We start from the raw sequence: 16,626 nt of genomic DNA, 5'->3' as shown, positions 1-16,626 counted from the left end.
AGCCCCAAATGTGTTATTAATTTCTATAGACATAAAATTACTCTGACTAGTTGCTATAAAAGTTTCCAGACACTTACTGTTTGTATTTATCCCATCAAAAACTGGTGGCAAAGTTCACCGTCTGGCACCAGTACACAGACCACACTTAAAACATGACTGCTCTGCTGGTACTCCCAGGCAGAAAGGGGAGACAAATGAGCAAAATAGAGCCTCTGCCCTCAACTAGCTTAAAGTCCAGTGGTATAGACATTCTGGGACACATATAGTCACACTGTGTGGCAGAGAGGTCACAGCACTGCCATTATGATGTAGACATCAGGGACTGTGATCCACCCAGTTCTGCCACATCTCACCCTTCTCAAGCATCACTTTTTTCCTCTATAAAATGAAGAAATTGTGTCAGGTGATTGAATACTAAAGGTTTCTTCTTGTTTGGATTCAAATGTTAAAGGCCCTCCATGTTAGCAGTTATCTGGGGGAGGGATGGGGAGAGATTGCTAATGGGTACAAGGTTTCTTTTGGAGATGATGAAAATATTCTAAAATTAGATTATGGTGATGGCGGCACAACTCTCTAAGTATACGAGAAACCTCCTCTAAATTGTATACTTTAAATGGGTGAACTTTATGGTATGTAAATTACATCTCAGTAAAGCTATTAGAAAAGAAGAAAAAAATCCTCCATGCCTCCCAAAACCAGAAAATCTTGTCTTGGATGTCTGACTGGTTGCCTGAAAGCAGGCTGGAAAGCCAGGAGGACCAGATCAACCCCATCGCTAGTGTGGTAGAGGAGATGAGCCCCTCTGTTGTATAAAACAGTTTCCTCTTAAAGAATATCATTAAAAAATCTGTAAACCTCTCTCTTCCCTTCCTTTTTATTGATTTCCTGTTATTATTTTAACAAATATTTATTGCATCCTTGTAAAGCTTAAAGTCTGGTAGAATATAGATGTTAGGCAAATAATTACAAAATTACCAGCTAATTATTAGCTAAATTGCTAGCTAATAATAAAAGTATTATTAAGGAAGAATAGAGGGTACTATAAGAGCATAATGGGTCCTAATCTAGTCTGAAGGGGAATGGAGGAAGTCTTCCCTGAGCATATGGCATTTCCGTTGAGACTCAAAATGTGGATGTTAGCCTGTCATTTAGCTTGAGAAAATCCTGTGGAGAGGGATGGCCATTAGTCATCCAAAAGGATCCGGCAGTCTAGTCCAGGGCATTTTGGGGAGTGAAGGAGTTCTGTGGTATTGTATCTGCAGCCCATGTGGAAGACCAGGCCTAGAAGGGGCCCTCAGTGACCTAAGTCCTATCCTCAGCCCTTTATCCAGTATAGAATGAGGAACTGTCCTTGCTCACCCCAGGGAAAAGTATTTCTGTATCCTGGCTCCTGTGGACATCGAGGAGCCACTGCATAGTTGAGCTGGAGATGAGCCTGGTCACCAGAGCCCATGCTCTGCAGAGCCACTTGCCATCCAGGCCCTCGCATTTCATCAAGGCTTTAATCGGCTCCAAGCAGTCCTCAGATGAGCCTGGCCGGTATCCGGCATGACCTCATCACCGCCAGTAGTGGCAGCTGGAGGCCAAGGCTCCCTTGGGTGAGGGAGAGGTCAGCATCGGCTGGGCCAGGTCTGTTCCGTGTCCTACACTCTCCTCCACCTGCACTGAGCCTGGAAATAGCGCTGAATCAGAATCAGATTTTCCAGCTGCCCTTTGCCAGCCCACTCATGCCTCCTCCAACGCATGTGCTGTTGGGCAGAATGCACAGATAAAGGACCACACTGCAGCTTTAAGAAAGGAGAATGTCAGTCTGAAAGTCAGGGCCTGCAAAATAGCAGCAAAAGCCCCTTCCAAGGCTGAGACTGGGGATGACCATGAACCAAGTTTCCCTTCCCAAAAGGAGTTTGCTTCTAGCATTCATGTGCTGTCTTCTTCGATACAGAAGCCAGGCAGTATCCAAGGAAGAACACAGCAGGGATGTTCTCTATAGGTTTGGACCACAGACTCCTTCCTGAACTGCATTTTGGAAATGAGTATTTTTTAAATGTAGCAGAAAAAAGGAGCTTGCCACTTGAGAAATCCTTCAGGGACCCCCTTTGAAGTGATAGAAGCCTGTGTGGTAAAGTGCTGACTGGGGTCAAGGGACCTGGCACGTGATTCTGACACTAACTGTGCCTTGCTGTCAAGCAAGCCCTTCCCCCATCCTGAGCTTCCGTTTCCTTATCCGTAAAATAATATAATTGGACTACAATCTCAGACTTTCTTTCACTGTAATATTTTGTGATTCTGAATACTTGCCCACTGATCTAAGTATTTGTATTTATCCAGCAACTATTAATTATTTTCTTACAACTAACCACCATCATCCCTATTCTCGTTTCCTCTGATACATGTTCTTAAAGCATCCTGTATGATTTATCACTTTTACCATAACATGTAGTTCTATAGTTATTTGATTAATATATCTCTCCTTCACTTAACAGTGAGTTCACAGAAGGTAGGATGTGGATCTGAGGTACTGTGTTCCCAGCACCTTGCACAGTCCTTAGCACATGATAGGTGCCTAGCAAACATTTGTTGAATTAATGGGTACTAGGCATGCCAAGAAACAAGAGAGAAAAAGATACAGGCACTTCCTTGAGACTGCACCCTGTAAAGTGGTAGTTTGGTGAAAATGCCCATATGCAAAGCACTCTGAGAACAGTGCAGGACAGTAGATAACAGGACTTTCAATTAAACATAAGCAAGGGCCAGAATTAACAGCTGTCATAGGGAATGAGGAGGGGAGAGACCAGTATGGCATTATAAAAGGCTTAATGGAGGAGGTGGGACCAGAGCCAGACCCAGAAGGACAGGTAAAATTCAAACAGAGAGAAGGAAGGAAGCTTTTCAGGCGAGGCAGCAACAGGAGCTGTCCACAGGAGCCAGAAATACTGTGTATTATTTAGAGACCTGGTGGAAACTGGCCACCTGCTGGATTAAGGGGTAGGGAGATGGGTGTGAAGGATCTTGGGGGGAAAAGACAGAGGACTTGTACTTAGTTCTGTAGTCCATAGAGAGCTCCTGAAGTGATTGTCTATTGTTTATGTGTTTGTTTAGTGACCATTGTGATTTTTACTTTAAAAATTGCACAAGATAAAAATTTGGAGTAGTACCAGAAGACATGTAGTGGGAAGGAAGTCTCCGTTTCACATCCCTGGTCCTCCTCAGAGGCAACCACCTAACTCTTCTTATGTATCATCCCTATTGCTGCTGTAACAAGTTATCACAAACTTAGTGGCTTAAAACAACACAAATTTATCTTATAGTTCTGGAGAGAAGAAGTCTGAAATGGGTTTCGCTGGACTGAAAATGGTGTTGGCAGAACTCTCTTCCTTTCTGGAGACTCCAGGAGAGAATCTTCTCTGTCTTTCCCAGCTTCTAGTGGCTGCCCACATTCTATGTCTCCATGTGGTCGCCATCCATCCTCAAAGCCAGCAATGACCAGTTGAATCTTTCTCACATTTCCTCACTCTGACACTGGCTCTTCTGCCTTCCTCTTTTACTTCTAGAAACCTTTGTGATTATATTGGGCCCACTCAGATAGTCCAGAGTAATCTCCCCCTCTCAAAGTTAACTAATTAGCAACATCAGTTCTATCTGCAACCTTCATATTCCCCTAACATATTCACAGGTTCCAGGGTTAGAACGTGGACATCTTGGGTGAGGGTGGGGGGTTATTCTGTGTATCACACTCTCAGAGATATTTTATAAATGCTTTATTTTTAATCCTGTTTTTGAACAGTTAATATTTGTGCACAGTACAAAATTCACAAGAATTTTCAGAGAAAATTCTACTCTCACCCCATCTCCAATCAAAGAATTGTCCAGTTTCTCCACTGTATCTTTTCCTTTGACATTAGTTAGCACTCTATGAAGAGATAGCTTTTGGTTTTTGAGATAGGGTCTTGTTCTACCACCCAGGCTGGAGTGCAGTGGCACAATTATAGCACACTCCAATCTCTAATTCCTGGGCTCAAGTGATCCTCCCACCTCAGGCTCCCAAGTACCTGGAGTTACAGTCATGAGCCACCTTGCCCAGCTGAGTTTTTTTTTTAAATTTTGTAGAGACAGAGTCTTGCTATGTTGCCCAGGCTGTAAGGAGATACTTTTAAGACCACAAAAATATCCTGCTCCTCATCAAAATTTTACCCTAGAATTAGCACCCATCGCTGGTTCTTGCCTGAACCAATCTTTATGTGATGCTTGCAGAATGAATATTTTCCATGTTTTCTAACTCCAGCACGTACTCCACATTGACCAGTTAGCACTTGGCATTCTACTCTAAGCAAGAACCCCGTTCCCTCTATTTTCTAATATTGTCAAAATGTGTTCATGGTTACTTACCTTTTTTTTTTAATTTTTGACACGGAATTTCGCTCTTGTCACCCAGGCTGGAGTGCAATGTCGTGATCTCAGCTCATTGCAACCTCCGTCTCCCGGGTTCAAGCGATTCTCCTGCCTTAGTCTCCCAAGTAGCTGGGATTACAGGTGCCCGCCACCACGCCCGGCCAAATTTTTTTGTATTTTTATCAGAGATGGGGTTTCACCGTGTTGGCTAGGCTGGTCTTGAACTCCTGACCTCAGGTGATCCACCCGCCTCGACCTCCCAAAGTGCTAGGATTACAGGCGTGAGCCACCACGCCTGGCGGGTACTTAGCATTTTAATGTTGTAAAATTTATTAGGCTTAGTTTTGTTGGGGCTACTGTTGCCCCATATTTGGCCAGTGTGGCATACCTGCATCTTTTTTTTTTTTAATACATAGCATTTTCTTATTTTTCGACATAAGGAAATGTCTCAGGCTCATCTCTTATCCACCTTGCTGCTGCCCTGAAATCAGCTATTTCTTGAGGAGCCCTCGGATTTTTTTGTTGATAGTTATACTAGAGAGTGAAATCTGAGTACCAAGTGTGCTCATTGCTCCTTCTGTTGACAGAGCCAAGAACTATTTATATAGGTATATACACATATATATACATATCCATTAAAATATACACATACATGTATATACATATGCACACAGATATTCTATATTGTTTACTTTTTTCTTTATAACGTAAATGCACCAAGGATGATTTTTGTTTTTGTTTTAAGAAACAGCATCTAGCTATGTTGTCCAGGCTGCTCTCAAACTCCTGGCCTCAAGTGATCCTCTCACCTCAGCCTCCCGTGTAGCTGGGACTGTAAGCACAAGCTATTCTTATGCACTTACATATGTTAGAAATCCTGAGAACACCAATACTGCCCGCCCCCCCACCTGCCCCACATTCCAGTTAATCCTGACGGGTTCTTTCTTGTCTTCACACATTTCATATTTGTATGTCCTTCCTCCTTAGTGACAATGCTAGCTGCAAATAGCGTCGATATATTTGTTTATTTACTCATCTGCTCTATCCTATAATACATCTAAAAAAGCTTCAGAACTGCTTTACCCATGCCACTGTAGAAAACAAACCTCCTTAAAAGTTCAGGTCAGGATTTGTTTGCAGTTCTCACCCCTAGTCTATCCAAGGCTGAGAGTATATAGTCAAATACTGGGCTCCTAAGTTACTCGGGTTCTTTTCTCCCCCTTCAGTGTGTTTGTGCTCTTCATTTGAAATACAGTTGGGTTAATTTTTCAATTTGCTTTCAGTTTTAGGATTTTTCTCCCCTACATATCCTGATTGATTTAATTTTATTGTTTGAATATGTAGAGCAGTATCTCATTTCTAAAAGTCAAAGGTACCAAAAGGTATAGTCAGAGAAGTAAACCTCCCTCCTGTATCCCTTTCAATCTCTTCTGTCCCTGTCAGTGAGTCCTGGCCCCTTGTAAATAATTAGCTTTGTTGTTTTCTGGTTTATCCTCCATGTGTTTCTTTGTATAAGCAAATATCTGTTCTCTTATTTCACTTTTCTACCTACACAAAAGGTAGCATACTGTATATGTCGCTTTGCAGTTTGCTTTTTTAACTTAACAATATTTCTTGAAAATCACTTCATGTAAATTCATAGAGATATTCCTCATTTTTAATAGCTGCATAATACTTCATTGTATGTATATTCCATGTATTCTATACTTGGACCTTGAGATTTCCAATATTTTGCAGTTCTAAATAATGCTACAATGAATAACCTTATGCATATATATTTTGGTCTTGTTGGAGGTACGCCTTTACAGTGAAGTCTTAGAAGTGGTATTGCTGGGTCAGAGGGTAAATGCATATGTCCTCTGGTTAGATATTACAAAGCTTCTCCTCCGTACGAGTTGTACCATGTTACACTTCCATTAGCATCGTATGAGAGGGTCTGTTTCCTTGTAGCCTCTCCAACAGAGTGTATTGTCAAGCTTTTGGATTTTTGCCAATCTGAAGGTGAGACAGTATCTCATTGTAATTTTAGTTTGATTCTCTTATTATAAGTGAACTTGAACATCAATTCATATGTTTGACGGTCATTTTATATCTCCTTTTGTGAACTGTCTATTTGTGTCTTTTGCCCACTTTTCCATAGGACTTTTGGTCTTGTTTTTCTCTTGATTTTTAAAATTTCTGTTTATGTTAAGAATATCAGCCCTTTATCTGTGATATATAGAATATTTTATCCTACTTTGGATTGATATGGTTTTAACACTTCCCATGTGATTCTAATATATAGCCAGGAGTGAGAACCACTAGGGTAGTTTAAACTATACAAATCGGAGCTGTTTTTTGAAGGAGAATGCATGGAGAGAGAAAGGAATAAGGGCTGAGGACTCGGGCTTCGGTGACACTCAATAACTTGGAAAAGAAGAATGAACTGCAAAGGAGAGAAAGTCATGGATATTGTATATCATGGAAATCAAGGTAGAAAAGAAGGCCAGGCGTGGTGGCTCTTACCCCTGCAATCCCAGCACTTTGGGAGGCTATGGTGGACGAATGGCTTGAGCCCAGCTGTTTGAGACCAGCCTGGACAACATGGCAAAACCCTGTCTCTACCAAAAAAAAATACAAAAATTAGCTGGGTGGGGTGACGTGCCTGTGGTCCCATCTACTCAGGAGGCTGAATGGGGAGGATTGCTTGAGTCCAGGAGGTGGAGGTTGCAATAAGCTGAGGTTGCACCACTGCACTCCAGCCTGGGTGACAAAGTGAGACCCTGCCTCAAAAAAATATATTTTTTTAAGGTAGAAAAGAATGAAAAGGAGGCAAGATTGATCAGCAGTATAGATTACTGCACCCATGGAGAAGAGGAAAAAGAGGTTGCTGGATGTGGTAATGACATTCATAGCCCTACCTCTTAGCACAACTTCATCTGTGCTCATTCAGGCTGAAGGAAGACTCTCCTGATCTGTGGGCAGTGGTTTTGTCGAGCAGTATTGCCCATGACCATAGGAGGCCTCTCTTGACAAACAGAAATGGAAGGAGCACAGCTCAGCTGTGTCATAATGGGGCCATAATTATTCAGTCAGCAGGTATTTTTTTAACTCCTACTGAGTACCAATTACTGTTCTGGGCACAGGGTATCACAATAAATACCTCATTTTTAATTTTTGCCTCTCTCTCACTACTTTCTAATAAGTTGGAAGTTTTTTTTACCCAAGACCATTCATCTGTTTTGTCATGCATCAATTCTGGGACAAACTTGGTGAAACCGTCAGAATTAATGAGGGAAAAGCATCTTGAAAAAAATGGAATCACTAGCAACAGCAAGGAGCTCTGGGTCAAAGTGGTCCTCCTGGTGTTTGTGGTCTGTCCCTGTCCTCTCTCCTTCCTCCTAATCTCCCACCACCTTTCCACTTTTTTTTTGGTGATGGTTGCCTGGTGACTGTGGTTGGGCATAAAAGAAGGTGCATAAACTGGAAAAGTCCTTGTTGGCAGAAGCTTCTGGTTTTTCAAAAAAGCAAATGTTTTATGAGGGAAATGAGTAATTCCTTCAGCCTTGAATGAAAGCAGGTATCAGCAGATAAAACAGTTCCTGATCCCAGAACCATAGCCTATAACATTTGATATTATAATTGAAGATACTACCTCCCCAGTCCCCACATTTCTGATTCTCTCCATGTAGGGAAATGCAATTAGCAAAAAATATTTCATTGGTTTCTATTGCTGTGAGTGTTCACAAAGGCAACCGTGAATATGGCTTCCTATCTTCCTTGAGTTCAGAGTGAAAGTCTGTATATTTGAGTGTACCTCATTCCAGTGAGCCTGGCTCAACCACTACTTTAATGTGCTGATACTTTTCATCCAAGCAGAGGGCTCTACTTAGCTTTGGGAATAGATGTGTAAGTGGAAGCAAAAGTCATCTCTTGATAACCCCTTTTCTCTGCCCTGCACATTAGGCTAGGATTGGTCAACAGAAGCTTAAACATCTGGTCAGCTCAGTCCTTTGGGGTGGTTGGGGTTTCATAGACAACCCATCAAGATTGATTGGCCTCATAACTGAATTAGCCAGATGTGTGGGCATTGTGTGCCCTTTCCTCAGCCTCCTTTCAATGTTGTTAGATGGAAGCAGACGTAGGATTAGCATGTTTGAAGATGATGTGTTTTTAGTGCATGAACAAAAGCTGCCGCCTTCTACGGAGACTGTGGCTGTGCCCCAGACGTCAGCAGTGTAATTATGACTGCTAAATTCAGCCCAGACCCCAGGCTCGGATGCCTTGGTCTCAGCTGTCATTTGCAGGAGGGAAGACTGCAGAGGCCTAAGGACCCTGGCTCTGATAGTGCACTTTGAACTCTGCTTTATCCAGAGCCTTTCCCTCCCCACTGACAGTTGCTCCTAGCTGCTCTCTGGCCATAGAACGTGCTGCCACCTCTGAGGAGAGTCTGTGCTATACTGTGGGGATAAGGAGGAGTAGGGCTGGCCTCTTGAAAGCCCACGACTTCCAGGGAAGTCGTGAACATTTTCATTTTGGACAAGTCCCAAAATGAAAATGAGCTAAGGATCCTCACTTCCTATGCCTGTGTCACATGCTATTCAGAGCATTATCCACCGTCTAGAAAACCTCTATGTTAGGTTTGCATTGACCAGAAATCCTTGGCAGGAGTTTTTGCTTTTGCTGTTTTCTTTGTCTAACTCCGTATGTGAAGTATGTTTGAATATTCATTTCCATGGTTTTTATACCACCTCTTTCTAACCACACTGATCTACATATTTTCCATAGAACAAACCAAGCATTTTCATGTCTTCCATAGCTTTGTTGATGCTTAATATTCTGTAGACATCTCTCATCCTCAATGCGTCCAAACCCACCCCTCCTCACACTTTCTTCCGTGTTCTCGTTGAAGAAAAGTATGGTTGTGTACTGGTCACTCAAACTAGAAAGTGTTATGTCTGATGACTTCTCCCTCACTTTCCACCAAGCCCTGTCTTTCTTAGAATTTCATCTTAAGCCCATTCTCTCCTCTGTCCGCACTTCTCTAATTCAGGCTTCATCACTCTCACCTGGACTATTATAACAGCCTTGTTGGTCTTCCTACCTCTAGGATCCCATCAAACCAGCCTTCCACCTTACAAAACCATGTCACTTCCCTGCTTTAAAACCTTCAGCGGTTCCCACTGCCTATAAATTAAGCCCAGTTGTTTAACCCAGCATGCAGTCACTCTGAAGTCCATCATAAATCTTCTGCCACCAGTTTCCAGGAGAGGATGAGGATGATGGTTTGCTTCAGGATTGGGATCATCCTGTGGGCCTACCAGGAGGATACCTGCAGCCAAGTAGGCCTGGGAGACAGGAACTGTCTCTGCCTGTGGCCCACTGAACTGTTCACTACCTAGCATAGCTTTTCCTGCCTCCAAACCTGTCCTCATTCACTTTGCCTGGAATGTCCTTTCCCCACTTCTCCACCTATCAAACTCCTACTTAGCCTTCAAGATCCAACTCATTTATATCTTTAATGTGTAACTTTCCACGGTTTGCCCACATGAAGTGAATCACTTCTCACTCTGTTCCCCCACAGCAATTTTAGGAGACTATTTTATTGTTTTAAAGATTGCAATTGAAGCTTCAAAAAACAGAGCTTAATATGAATCTCCTCCTTACACACCCTCTTCCTCTTGCTCCTCTGATTCTGCTGCTGGTGGCCGTGACCAGAACTCTAACCTGGGAAGGCCATCCAGTCTCCCTTCTGTCTATTAAGGAGGTAGGGTAGCCGGCTCCCTGTTCAACACCCCATCCACTGTGGGAAAGAATGGTTAGTAATAGTAATCGAAGGAAAAATAACAACAGTTACCATTTTTTGATAAAAGCTCTGGACTAAGGCTTTTCTCTTTTAATACTTAAAATAATAACTTGCCAGGCGCGGTGGCGCACGCCTGTAATCCCAGCACTTTGGGAGGCCGAGGCGGGTGGATCATGAGGTCAGGAGATCGAGACCATCCTGGCTAACACAGTGAAACCCCGTCTCTACTAAAAATACAAAAAATTAGCCGGGCGTGGTGGCAGGCGCCTGTAGTCCCGGCTACTTGGGAGGCTGAGGCAGGAGAATGGCATGAACCCAGGAGGTGGAGCTTTCAGTGAGCCGAGTTTGTCCCACTGCACTCCAGCCTGGGCGACAGAGCAAGACTCCAGCTAAAAAAATAATAATAATAACTCTGCAAGTTAGGGACTCTTATTATCTACATTTTCCATATGCATAAACAAGGGCACCAAGTAGTTCAGTAACAACCAAGGTTCACCACTAAGTGGCAGAGCCATTGTGTTATTATAGCTATGATTAGGATCTCATAAGCATAATTCTAGTGTATATCCCCAGAGCTCTCTAGGGTCTACCCTGTCCTCTGTAGGGTCTGGAATAAAATAGGTAATCTAGAATGTTGGTTGGTTAGTTGAATGAATGAACGAATGAATCAGCATTCTACCCATTGAACTTGCCTTCAGGTGTAAGAGGGACTGGCTGAATGTCTGTAGCTTATGCCAAGAAGTATGGATTTTGTCTCATCTCCTAATGCCCAGCTGTACACAGACATGTTCCCTCCCACTCAGTAACAAACTGCCTGGAACTCTTTCCTGGCTCATATTTACAAGAGAATGTGATAAATTCCGTATTGATCCCTCCTGTTCCACTGTAAATTTTGCAAAAGATGATTAAATAGAGCAATAGAGTCTGCAGGCATTGTGGCTCAATATGTTGTGGACTGGTGTATCGACCTCCTCCATCCAAAGGCAGCCAGCGCCTATCTCTGCTGCCCCAAAACAGTAATTAAAATCCTGTGAGACTGGGATTTAAAATCCAATCATATCCCTGAATCAAGCCTTCTAGCCTCCCCATGTGACGAGTGCAATAAGGTAACGGCAGGAGCATGTTTATGTCTGTGTTGAAGCAGTCCCCATAGGGTGGGTAAGAAATGGAGACTTGGGTAGCCCTGCTGGCTAAATCATTTCACCCTGACACCACAGCCACTTGTAAGACAATCTGTAGGTTCATAAACAAGTCCTAGCCAAAGACCAAAACTCAAGGTATAAGAGCAAAATGTCATGCACAAAAATCCACAAATTCTGTTTCATTGTACACTTATATTCCCACAGCCAGTAGTAAGTTTAAGCAAGTGATTTGGCCTTGATTAAACTGTTACTGGCCTTTAGTAACCAAACGCATTTTTGAATTTCCACAGGAACTCCGACTTAATCTAAACTAAAGCCAGCCTTCTGTGTGCTGAGGCCTGTAATCAAAGCACAAGATACTACTGAAATAAACTTGTCCATCTCCCCTCAGCTGGATCAGGAACTCCTGAAAAGCAAGAACAGTATCTTCTTACTCACTTTTGTATCCCTAGCACCTACCATGGTGCCAAACACATAGAAGACTCAAACAGTATCTTTGAATGAACGGATAACAATTAATCTTGAAAAAAAATCCGTAAACCAGTATATAAGTAGGAAACCTCCTAAGCGGTTGTCCATTTAATGCTTGAACACTTTCAGTGCTGGAGAGCTCGGTTGCTCTTGAGGCTGCTCATATTCTATTTTTGGATGTTCCGATGGTTAGAAATTTAGCCAAAATCTGCTTCTAAGGGTTTTAATATTACCCTTGGATTCATGTAGAATTAATCTAATCCCAATTTAACATGATGGCCCTTGAAATATTTGAAAATGTCAGGCAGGTTCTCCTGAGCTCTTTTCTCCAGCCTACACCCTCTACTTCCTTAAACTGTTTTTCTCACGTGGCCTCTAAACCCTTTCCTGTCTCAATCACATTTCCCAGAACAATCCTCACTTTCTCTTCCAAACCTATGACTTCCTATTTATTTCCACTAACTTGCATCATATTTGCTTTAGCTCTTAATGTCAATCTTCCATCGGGTGTATTTGGTACCCTTCCCACCTTAATTACGTCTGCAGATTTGATGAGGAAGATGTCCCTGTGATATCCATGTCATAGATAAACATGCTGAACAAGGACCAAATGTTTGCTGCCACTGGAAACTCCTTCCAGACCTCTGATCCATCAGTGACCCACCCCCTTGGGTCTGGTTAGTCCATCAGTCATTTACTAGCATTCCATGTGGTACTGGCATCCAGCCCACATTTCTCCATTGTGACCACAAGATTATCCTGAGACATCCCATCAGATGTCTCATGAAGTCCACATTTGGCCTAATTGTACTTGATTGAGCAAATAGGTCATCCTGATAAAGAAAGGAGAGGTTAGTCTGGCATGACTTGGCTTCTGCGAACCCATCCTGATGCCTAATGATCATCATCATTCCTTTTCTAGCCATTCACAAAGCATTCTTGTCATACATCTGATTGTGGAGACAAGACCTATGTGTGAAAGTCTGTGATCAGGTAATAACTAGTGGTTCAGAGGAAGAAGTGATCTGTAGGCTTGAGTGGCCTGGAAAAGCTTCAGGGCAGAGAAGATGAACCCGAGTCTGCAAAACATAAAGTCTGAGTGATGGGCAAAGATGAGTTTGGCACCACAGAAGAGAACAGTGGTAGCCCAGTGTAGGCCAGTCCTTCCAGTCGGTGCTGAGGAAGTGAAAGCTACGGGGTGGGCAGAGGCTGAGACAGTGTAGGTGGAAAGAGCCCTGGACTAATAGGTGTGGGTTCTAGCTCCCACTCTCCTACTCGTAGTCTCTGTGACCTTGAGCTCTAATTTCCCTTCTCCAGGCTTCTCCATTTCTCCGGTCCTTTTTTCTTTAATACTCAGTGTAGTATCTTCTGCTGTTCTCCAGCTGGTGCTGTGGTTTCCCACCTCCTCAGCTACACAATGCCTAGCTCCCTTGTACCAGGGAGGTAGGGGGAAGAATCATCATCCTCATCTCACTCCCCTGACATCCTCATCTCCTCACTCCGCTGTAGTATAATGACATTATTTCTATCCCTGTCTGTCTTTCACTAGTCTGAGTTCTGCCCAAGGGCAAGAACAAGTCTGATTCCATACAGTGGAATGGGGAATGTCTGGATCCATTCCATTAAAACTCTCTCTGTTCCCTGAACGTTAGAAATCTGCCTCCCTGAAGGCAAGGGATCGCATCAGAGCATGTCCACTGGGGGGTTGGGACTTGTGGATGACCTTCTGGGAGGTCAGTTAATGTGTGTCACCATTCCCCTGGCCCCCAGACAGGGAAGCCCTGAATGGGAGGAAAGGAAGCCTCATTTTGTCCCCTTTCTACAAAGCTGTCTATCCCAAATCTACCTTTAGAAATGCCCCTATCTTGTCTTTGGAGCATCTGAGCACACTGGAAGGGAGGAAAAAAGATGATTTTTCTCTCTTTTTGAGTCACCAGGCCTTTGGAAGGCAGCATTTTGTAGTGGAAAACCAGACCTGGCTTCCTTTCCTAAAAAAATACTTTTTATTATGTAAAATATCAAACATGTACAAAAGAGAGAATAGTATAATAAATCCCCATGTTAAATCCCAGCTTTACTATTTATCTGCTGTATGACCATGGGTAAATTATTTCAGTTTTCTGAGCCTCTACTTTCTCAGAATCTTGTTTGATGAATAATTCAGACACTGTATATAAAGGCATTATACCCAACAAATGTTAGCCTGTCACCTTTCCCCTTGCTCTTCTGCTAGACTCAGTTAAATCATCTGTAAACTAGAAAAAATAATACATCTCCTGCTGTCTTCGCCAAATTGTTAAATCCATGGCCGTTGTCAGCACAGGATATGGCACATAACAAGTGCCCAGTAAGTATTTTTCATTACAGGGGTGAAGGGGGGGGCATATCTGCAAGTGTGAATGTCTGTGTACATACGTATGTTGAGCAGGGCTCAGTGGTGTGGTTTATGGAAAAAGCTCAAGATGTCAGGAGACCAGAGCTCTGTTGCCAGTTCTTCTGTGCTTCCTGCAGCATTCTCAACAAGTTTCTTCTCTCTCACCTTCAGCCTCTGGGAAAGTAGAGAATTGGCTCTGACTTGAGTAGCCCCTTACATACTGGATATGAAGATTAAACCAAGATATGAACGTGGCAGGCCAGGACCCTGAGGTTGAGGGCCAGGAAACTGAGTGAGTAGGGAGGACACTAGGAGCCCAGAAGGGAGAGCACTGATCAATGGAGGAGGAGAGAACTGGGCCTTGAAGAATGGGCAGGATCTGGGTAATCGGAGAGACCACAGGTGGGGACAGAGTGGAGCTGAGCGTGGAGACAGGGAAGGTGCATGGCTTCTCATATGTGGTCATCCTGCCACTCACTCTCTGAATGTTTCCTTGATGGGGAGCTCATAGCCGAAAAGAATAGATCAGTCCACATTGACATGTCTCTGATCGTGGGAAGGATTTCCCATAATTAGAAGTTTCAACAAAAACTTCTAATTTGAGATAGTCAGCAGACTGCTGAAATAGTGACAATGAGGATGAAGGTGGTAAAGCCACTAGCAGTAAATACGGAAAGCAAGAGTGAATGTAAAAGTTATTACAAAGAACATTGTACACCTGTCTAATCCTTCTTTCCAATCATTTTTGAACTTGTTAATCTAATTAGTCCTCACAAAGCCCTTAGAGGTAGGTAGGGCAGCAGTCTTTACCACCAGGGAAGTAGAGCAAGTGCCCTGGGTCACACAGCTGAGAGAGGCAGCCCTTCACTGGCTCCCCAGCCCAGTGCTCTTTCAGAGGGAAGGGCTGAGTCATGGGACCTGCAGTGGAATCGTATCACTAGAATATCAGTGTGCTGACAGAACCGAGGGTGGGGAGGGGCATGAATGTCAATCTTAATAATAATAGGCCGACACATTTGTATAGGGCATTTACTGTTGTTGTTGTTGTTGTTGTTGTTGTTGTTAAACCCTCTTATACACATTATCTTATTTGAGGTAGGCAAGGGCCAGGACAGAGTAGTGTCAAGGGAGGAGGGAGTGACAAGCCTCCTCCCACCCCCTCTGCTTATGAGCTTTTCCCACCAGCACAGAGAAGATCCGAATCCCACCTCCCTAGGTGGGATTCAGCACTCTCCCTAGGAAAGGCAGGTGGGCCTCTCTCTCCAACCACTTCTTCCCCACGTCCCACCTACAGAGCATAGAGGGCACCGGGGCCTGACCTGACCTCTTCTGCCAACCAGGCAGAGAGGCTTCTGGGACCAGCAAAGAAACTGGGGACTTTGGTCTATAGGAAAAAGGTACATGGTTTTGTACTTGCTATCAGAAAGGTTCTCCTGGGGCAGAAAGAACAGCCGTGTTCTGTGTGGCCTCAGAAGATGGCACCTGGAGAGAATACAGTTCAATCATCTGGCACATATTATTGAGCTCCCATCCCATGCAGGGATATATAGCAGTGTATCAAACGCAGTGTCTGGCTTCTAAGAACTCTCAGTCTTAGATGAGACAGACTTTAATACAGGGTGACCAATGCAGTAAGATGGAAGCCGAAAGACCTACGGGAGCAGAGAGGATGGTACCCAGCCTGGGGTGGAAGGGAAACAAGGAAGGCTTCCTGGAGGAGAAGCCAGGACTGAGTCTTAAAAGATGAACAGGTGTTTTCAGAATCAAGATGGAAGTGGGGTTGGTGAGAGAATCTGGGGCTCATATATGAAAAATCTACCCTCAGTTAAATGGAGGACACCCCTGGGAGAGCCATGAGCTTGGGGCTGGGTACTGGGGACATTTAGAGGAGCCAGAATGACCACCTGTTTAAGATGTAGTAGAAGGGAGTATCTTCTTAGGGAATTAGAAGAACTCACCATTTTTCCACTTGGAGAGTCAATAATTCCACTTGGAGTGTCAAATCAAAGGCAGGTACTGAACCAGAGAAGAGGAGTGGGCTCCCTTAGCACCGGTGAGCCAGGCCTTCACTCCCACCAACACCATTGTCATGCTTTACCTTGCCCTGGGTGATGAGGTCCAAACCAACCATAGTGGCACCAATCAGCATCAGCCCCACAACCACCCACCCCCCACACTACTTTCCTGGCCCAGGCCCTATTGACAGATCCCCCAGAATCTGAAGGAATTCAAGACAAATGGTTAAGAGGATGGAGTTAATAAAATTTGAAAAATTGAGGCCTGTCACTCCACTAAACTTTTTTCAATACCACTGACAGAAACATATTTCCCCAATGAGTGACCTTCCACAGCTGTAGCAGGCAGGCGCAGCCGCAGCAGTGCTGCCAGGAAGCCAGTCTGCTATTTATCAAATATTATAAGCTGGGACACACTAATCTGGAGAGGGAGAGGAGGGGAGGGGTCCT

At 43.7% G+C, this 16,626-nt stretch overlaps 1 protein-coding gene and 1 long non-coding RNA gene across 11 annotated transcripts in view; one reads left to right on the top strand and one right to left on the bottom strand.

Annotated features, from left to right (window-relative positions):
- The window catches only part of LOC134736896 (uncharacterized), a 31,047-nt gene extending 23,699 nt beyond the window's left edge, over nt 1-7,348 (bottom strand). Inside the window, exons 1-2 of one of the 2 annotated variants that reach the window (XR_010121359.1) lie at nt 7,290-7,348; nt 6,895-6,989 (exon numbers count right to left, since the gene is read on the bottom strand). This is a non-coding gene — a long non-coding RNA (uncharacterized lncRNA). Of the gene's footprint in view, nt 1-6,826; nt 6,990-7,289 lie in introns of those variants that run through there. The other variant, XR_010121358.1, reaches the window with a different exon arrangement.
- CLPB (ClpB family mitochondrial disaggregase) overlaps nt 1-16,626 on the top strand; it is a 143,882-nt gene that overhangs the window by 85,331 nt on the left and 41,925 nt on the right. The gene's annotated exons all lie outside the window — the stretch shown is intronic.

The sequence above is a fragment of the Symphalangus syndactylus genome, chromosome 6 (genome assembly GCF_028878055.3).
Source record: "Symphalangus syndactylus isolate Jambi chromosome 6, NHGRI_mSymSyn1-v2.1_pri, whole genome shotgun sequence".
NCBI classification, from domain to species: domain Eukaryota; kingdom Metazoa; phylum Chordata; class Mammalia; order Primates; family Hylobatidae; genus Symphalangus; species Symphalangus syndactylus.
Note: the sequence above shows the minus strand (reverse complement) of the source record. Positions and strands in the feature narration are given on the sequence as shown.